This window comes from Elephantulus edwardii, unplaced genomic scaffold, assembly GCF_000299155.1.
Source record: "Elephantulus edwardii isolate Elephantulus edwardi_28Jun2011 unplaced genomic scaffold, EleEdw1.0 scaffold00161, whole genome shotgun sequence".
NCBI lineage: Eukaryota > Metazoa > Chordata > Mammalia > Macroscelidea > Macroscelididae > Elephantulus > Elephantulus edwardii.
In genome coordinates this window covers 3,596,151-3,602,901 of record NW_006399911.1, presented here as the reverse complement: position 1 = coordinate 3,602,901, position 6,751 = coordinate 3,596,151, and positions in this window count along the sequence as shown.

The window sequence follows — 6,751 nt, the reverse complement described above, 5'->3', positions numbered from 1 at the left end:
GGGAATGGCAAGGGACACACTGACAAAGGAGATTAATCAGAACTGGCTTTGACAAGCACTGTGGCAATTGGACAATTAAAACAGACATGGGGGGGAAGAAGAATGATCTGGGGATGAGGGTGGAGAAAACAGTGCAACAATGAATGAATGAATGAAAACCCAAAATCTCTGTAAATGTTCATTGAAACTAATAAAATTTAATAAAAATGAAAAAAAAACTACAGGAAAAAAATTTCAGCTTGCTCGGCACCACAAACACTCTTGGCACTAACAGTTAAGAAATCAAAAGATTAAATTCTCTGGGGAAGGCTGCTCAAAAGTGCTGAAGAGGAACAATGTCAGTGTAGAGACTAAGGTGCACCTGATCCAGGCCATGGTCTTTGCAATTAATTGCTATACATCAGAGAGCAGGACAATGAATAAGGATGATAGAAGAAAAATCAATGTGTTTGAGTTGTGGTGCTGAAGAAGAGTATTGATCATACTGTGAATTTCCAAGATAACAAACAGGTCTGTCCTGGAAAGGGTGAAACCAAGATGCTCCTTGGAGGCAAGCATTTTGAAGCTCCATCTCATATAGTTTGGGTACGTGCCTGGGAGGAACCAGTCCTTGGAGAAGACATCACATGCTTGGAAGATTGGAGGGACAGCATAGGAGAGGAAGATCCAGGATAAGATGGATTGATACAGTGACTGAGGTAATGGGAGTAGGTATGTCAGAAACAGTGAGCTGGCTCAGGATAGAGCAGAATTCAGAGCTATTGTTTATATGGTCACTATGAAGCACAGACATCTCTAAGGAACTTAACAATAACAATAATAGTAATAATATTGTTTGATGATTTCTTTGTTCTGTCATCATACCCTTCTTTGGGAAGGACACAAATATAATCTTCTCTAATATGTTGGCCAGCGTCTGTCTTCCAGGTTTTCTGGCTTAATAAGTGAACACCCTGTATGATTGTTGTTGTTAAGTACTGTCCAGTCACAACCGACTCACAACTGATCCTCCAGCAGGCTTTTAGAGGCACATCTCTCACAAGAGAGAGTGCCCCGTCTATCACCTATGGATTCAAATTATATACCATCAAGTTAGCAACACATCTCCTTACCACTTGGCTGCCAGAGCTTCCCTGTATAATTAGAACAAGCGAAAAGAGTCACAGGACACGTATCTTTGTAATTTACTGTCTCACTTCTACCTTTGTGGCCCAGAATTTTTTCTACTTTAACCTTTTTTGAGCTGTAATATACACACAGAAAAGCATATATAACCTAGGTGTGCTGCTTGACAATTTTTTGCAATCTGAACATACCTACATAACCCTCTCCTACATCAAGAAGCCAAACATTACAAGTATTCAAATGCCTTCCTACTTTTCCCTGGGAGTCTCATTACTCACTTTAGGCACCACAGACTTGTTCTGACTGCTTTGGGGCTGTATATCAGTGGAATACATAGTATTTTCTTGTGTCTGACTTTTCCCACACAGTATCACAGAGAGCCATTCATTCCGTGAATTCTCATTGTGATACATTCTTTGAATGTCTGCAGATTAGGCACCGATTCCACTATTAGTGGGCATGTTGGGGAGACTATTTGGCAAGTATTACTGCAAAGTACACTAGCTCATACTTTCTGGCAGATAACGTTTCTCTGAGCATCAACTTAGGATAGAATTGCTCTTTCTCAGTGCCTAGGGGCAAAATTTTTTGGTGACAATTTCAGGCTGGTGGAAATAGACTATCTATGCTAATTATTCCAATGATCTGCTGAGAGGAAGCTATGGGGAGTGACCACACAAAGGACACTGGGATATGCTGCTAGTATCGTCTTGAAGAAGCCACATTAAACTGTTGACTGTCCAACTAACCCAACATTAGTGCTGCCTAGTCAGTTCCAGATCATGGTGACTCACTGCTGGACTTTCAAGGCTGTACATCTTTGTGAGGAAGCTCTGACAGTTTAGTGGTAAATAACTACATTGCCAACACAAGGATACATGGTTCAAATCCACTAGCTGCTCTGTGGAAGAAAGATGAGAAATCTCCTCCTGTGCAATTTACAGCCTCTGAAAATCCATTAGAGGATCAGCTCTTATTTGATGATAAACAAGAACAACACATATCTTTGTATGTGTATGTTTGTGTGCATGTGTGTGTGTGTTTGCGAAGAATATTGGTTTTTCATTCAATCATTCACATGCCTTTTCCTTTATAACATTAATATAACACTGCATTGTAGTCATGCTTTCCTATTTCCTCCCTGTAATTCTCATTTCAGTTTATCTTTCCCCTTCCTGCCTTCAGACCTGTATCTTGGGATAAATGCTTCTCACATTTATTACAACAGAACCAGCTGATGAGATAATGGAATATTATGAAAAGACATATGATGATAAATTTTAAAACCTAGAAGAAATGGACAAATTCCTAGAAAGTCACAGCCTATTGCATGGACATATGTAGAAAAATTGAACAAATCTATTACAAAAGAAAAAATAGAGCAGGCCATAAAAAGACACCCGTCCAAAGAAAGAGTTCTGGTTTAGATGGCTTCAAGGATGGATCACCAACATTCAGAGACAAACTATCACCAATTCTACTTAAATTATTTTAAAAAAAAGAAAGAAAAGTAAGGAATATTCACTTTGAATAAAAGATTCAAAGCAGGAGAAAATATGAAGCAAAATAGTTTTTGTTGTTGTTGTTGTGTGCCCTTGAGTCAGAATCTACCCATAGCTGACCCTCCAGTGTATTTTCAGAGGCAGCTGATCATGCTGGATGAGATTGTCTACCTTTCTCCCACAGAGGTGCTAGTGGATTTGAACCACGTGTCTTCAAGATTACAGTGCAACTTCTTACCACCAGGCCACCAGTGCTCCTCACTCTAAAACAAAACTAAGACATATAAAAATGATAGACTTGCACCCAAAGAAAAAGGTAAACAACCCAATTGCAAAATGGGCACAGGATATGAACAGACACTTCACTAAAGAAATGTTCAAAATCCCTAACTATCAGAGAAATACAAGTCAAAACAACTATGAGATATCATCTCACCCCAGCAACAAAAGCAAAGTTCAACAGGGCAGCAAGCAACAAATGCTGGTGAGGGTGTGGAGAGATTGGAAGGGACTCTTATTTACCACAGGTGGGAATGGAAAATGGTACAGTTACTATGGAAGGCTGTTTGGTGCTTTCTCAAAAATTTGGAAGTTCACTCTGGAAGACAATTTGGCATTTCCTCAAAAAGCTGAACATAGAAACTCCATATGACCCAGCCATTCCACTACTAGGAATATACACCAAGGATATTAGAACTGAGGCACAAACAGATTTATCCATCAATGTTCATAGCAGATTATTCACCATTTCAAGAACATGGAAACAGCCCAAATGTCCAACCACAACCGAATGGGTTGAGAAATTGTGGAACATTCACAATGGAATACTATGCATCACTCAGGAGCAATAATTTTTAAAAAATACTACCTAACTTGGAGAGGCTGAGCGAACTAATGCAGTCTCATAAGGTTAAATACTGCATAAGATCATTATTGTAAAGGAAACAAAAGTTGGAAATAGAAATAACATTTGACCCAGTAATTCCATTATTAGTAATATAACCTAAGGAAACCAGAGCCATGATTAAAACAGATGTATGCACATCCTTTTATACATTTTATAGTTTAATTTGCTATGCATCAGAGATCTGGACAATGACTAGGGAGGATAGGAGAATTGATGCTCTTGAGCTGTGGTGTTGGAGAAGAGTATTGAACATACCATGGACTGCTAAGAAAATGAAAAGGTTCAGCCAGGAGAGGGTTAAACCAAGTTACTCCTTGGTGGCAAGGATTCTGAGGCTTCATCTGACATACTTTGGACATGTTGCAAGGAAGGACCAGTCCTTGGAAAAGGACATCATGCTTGGGAAGGTGGAGGGACAGCGCAGAAGGGGAAGACCCTCTGAAGTGGATTGATTCAGTGACTGGGGTAATCAGGGTTGGTGTGTTGGAGACAGTGAGATTGTCACAGGATAGAGCAGAGTTTAGGGCTGTTGTACATAGGGTTGCTATGAGTCACAGGCTCATATAATTTAGATAATTTATAATTTAGATTTAGCTGTATAATTTAGATCTTTTGCATCTTTGCTACGTTTCTTTCAAGTTGACCTGTTCTTCGGTGAGGAAGGTGTGTTAAAGTCTCCTACCACTACTGTGGTGCAGTCTATTCATTCATTCATTCATTCATTCATTCATTCATTTGCTCTATTTATTGCTTTATTTTTCAGGTCTTTCATTTGGTGTGTAGATGCTGACCAAGGCTATGTCTTCTTTATCTATTGTGCTTTAATTATTATATGGTGACCTTTCTTGTCTTTTATGATGATTTTAATCCTGAAGTCTGGTTGTTATCAGAGTTTAGTACTATTACTTCTGCCTTTTTGTGGATGTCATTTGGTTGGTGCATCTCCCCCTCCTCCCCAATCTTTGATTTTGAGTCTTTTGTCCTTGTTTCTTAGATGCGTCTCTTGTAGGCAACATATTGATGAGCTTTAGGGTTGGTTTTCTTTTTTGTTAGTTTTTTTGGTGCGCCCAAGTTTATTGAAAATATTACAGCAAAGCGGACAGATTCAAACGGCTCCACGTGGCGTTTTGAAATTCATCCCAGTTGTGGGCTGAGTGACCTGCAGGTTGGACAGACTGCCAAAGTCCAAGAGTTTCAGCATTTCCTTAGTATCAGGATCTACTTCAATGATCTCCTGATCCAAGGCTGAAACCTTTGGTACGTAATTACCTCTCCTTTCTCTCTCCTCCTCCTGCAGCTTATGGAAATGCCTCTCACAGGCCTTCTCTGAATCTGCTTCTTCAGATGTATGACACAGGCTGCTATCTTGTTCCGGAGTTTCTTGTTGGGTGTAATGGTGATCTCACACATAAACTTTTTTGTGTGGAAGTCATTATCCAGGTGCGTGTAGTATTTCTCAATGATGACACGGGTCACCTTCTTCTTCACGGTTTTGGTGCTAACGTAGCCCATTAGGTCCTTGGTGAAAAGAGGAACTAGGAGGCACCTAGGCTTTAGTTTTTAAAATTCCATTGTACTACTCTTTTTCTCTTAACTGGTGCATATAAATCATTCACATTAAGTGTGATTATTGACAAGTGAAGTTTTATCATTGTAATTTTGCTGTATTTCTTTTTCTGTTGTTTCTGGTTGCTATGATCCATTTAATTTCCTTTGCTGTTTCTGTGTGAAAGATTTCACTTAGAATTACTTGTAGAATTGGTTTTCACAAATTTCTTAAGTTAATATTTTCTTGCAACAGATCTAATTTCTCCTTCATATTTGATGGACAGCTTTGTTGTATACAGGATCCTCAGCTAACAATTGTTTTCTTTCGGGCTTCTGTATGTTCCATTGTCATCTTTCTCCCCCAACCCCCCCCCCTCCTGTTTAGCTTTATTACAATAATAAAACAAACAAGAACAATAAAGTGAGTGGATGAATCCTAATCCACGATCTGCTTCTCTTCTGTCACTTCCTACTTCACGGGGCTGAGAAGAGCCTACAGACCTTAAGTCTGCTGAGCCAGGTAACCACCATGTCCCTTCCCACTCTCTTCCATTCCTTTCTACAAAGAGGATTAGACAGCCCTTTTGTGATGAGGTCTACACATCAGCTCAGGAAGGGAAATTGAGACACCATTTCGTTACTACTCCTTTTATATAGACTCCTTTGGAGAGCTGTGGTGTCTGGTTATAATAATATAATGGGTTAACTTCCTACACACTATGCTACTAGAATGCTTGAGAAGCAGCTGGTGGATTTGAATCACATACACAACTCTTTAACAGAAAGAATGACCCATACTGACAGGGCAGGGGCTACTTGGGGGATGTTTTTTTGGTGGGAAAGTGAAAGCAAAGATGAGTGAATAGATTAATACCTTTTAAGTTAATAGCTCAGAATAGATAATATGGACTTTTCATTCAAACTTCATTGACAAAAACATGTAATTGGAACAAAAAAATTATAGTCCATCTCCAGGGAATAAATTGAGGAGTGACCACATGAGCAAATTATATAATCTACCCAATCCTTGTCAGAAGCATATTTGTATAAAAACTTCATTGGCAGAGTTTAAGTTGACAAAATTCAACTCAGTATGCAATACATATAAATCAGGTTTTAGAAATATATCATAAGAAAGAGTAAACACCTATTGTATGGGTGCCAATCATCATCAGCATTAGAGAGCTGGACAATGACTAAGGATGACAGAGGAACTGATGCCTTTAAATTGTGGCACTCGAAGAAGAGTCTTGAACATTCCATGGACCTTCACGTTTCTCCTTGGAGGCTAGGATTTTGAGGGTCTGTCCCACATATTTTGGGGATGTGGGCAGGAGGGACTGGTCCTTAGAGAAGGGCATCATGTTCCAAAGGGCAGAAGGACAGCACAGGCGAAGAACACCTCAGATGAGGTGGATTGATACAGTGACTGGGGCAATGGAAGTAGGGGTGTCGAAGTCAGTGAAACTGGCTCAGGACAGGACAGGGTTCAGAGCTGCTGTATATAGAATCACTGTGGGTAGCAGGCTACTTGACAGCACATAAGAACAACAAATATGTAACATAAAATGGAAACAACTTAATGATCCCAATGGCTGTAGAATTCCAAGGGATGGTTTAAATTAATTATGGAACCTATTGATTGGAGTGCCTTCCAATCTGAGGCGCT